Genomic DNA, 1,378 nt, shown 5'->3' with positions numbered 1-1,378 from the left:
GCTTTTGATGTATATTTAAATGTGTTTAAAATGTGAGAGACGTAGTCAAAGAGACGGACAAAGGATGACCGCCGAGGTCACAAGATACTCATCTCGACACACACACACACACACTCGGTACTCGGTACCCGCGGAAAGAAGTCACCGGGTATTCGGGAATATTTTCAACCTTATACAACCTCTTGGGGTCATTCCAACGCTTTATTTGGTCTAATATTTGTCCGTTATGAACTCTCACGCCTCATTTAAATCCATCAAAAGAGACAGAATTGAGGAGTTTTTCTTTTCTGAACTTTTTAACTTTAAACTTCAGTCAATCAGTCAATCATTTTTTTTTTTAAAATAAATTATTATTAATATTAATATTTTTTAATTTAAATGTTTGGGCTGAAATATTAAGTTTCTTAAAAATTTCCCGCCATTTTCCAACGCGTTTTTTTTAAATATAAAATCTTGTTAAATAAAAATTAAAATTCAAAAAGTTTAAATCATGAAAAAAAAATTTGGATACACCTGACGACATTTTTTTTTTTTTTTATTTACACTTTAAAACTGACACAAAACACGCCGACATAAAAAAAAAAAAAAACATTTAAACACGATATTTTTTTTTACCTGCCAAAAAAAAAAAACTTTTTTTATGTATCACGTAAAAACTTGTAGCATTTACAAATTCGATTGTTTATAACAAAAAAAAAACGGTTTTTTTTTAAACAAAATAAAAAAATTAATTATTTTTCAATTAACAAAAGTTTTAAAAAAAAAAAAAATTTAATTAATGAATTCATTCACGTTCTAAAGACACGTTTATAAACCGTTAAATTTTTTTTTTTTTATTGTTTACGTCATGAGATTTTTCCCATTTCAGTTTTTTTTTTTTTTATAAATAAATATTTATAAAATTTTTATTAAAAAAAAAAAAAAACATTTTCGGGTCGTGAAATTTATAAAAAAAAATTTTTTCTAGATGTTTCTTTTTGATTAAGGTTTCATTAAATTTTTTCTTTTTCCTTTTCCTTCCATTTTAATAGTTTCTCTCCAAAAAAAAAAATTTATTCCAGGTTTTTTTTTTTTTTTTAACCTAACATCCTTTATACGATTTTAAATTTCTAGTAATTCAAAAACCTTCATAAAATATATAAATTTTTTTCGCTCAACATTTTCCGTGTTAAAAAAAAAAAAAGGAAAATATCGAGAATAAAAACAAAAAAAAAGAAAAAAAATTTTATCGATGAACACGCCATTGACTTATTTATTTATATCCAGTCAATGTAAGAAATTTATATAAGAAACCATAGTAAAAAAATAAATTATACAAATGGCCGGAAAACTCACCGACAATCTTATATATATATATATTTTTCACCTAAACAAAGAA

This window comes from Pediculus humanus, genomic scaffold (genome assembly GCF_000006295.1).
Source record: "Pediculus humanus corporis 1103172107761 genomic scaffold, whole genome shotgun sequence".
Taxonomy (NCBI): Eukaryota; Metazoa; Arthropoda; class Insecta; order Psocodea; family Pediculidae; genus Pediculus; species Pediculus humanus.
This window is presented reverse-complemented; position numbering follows the sequence as displayed.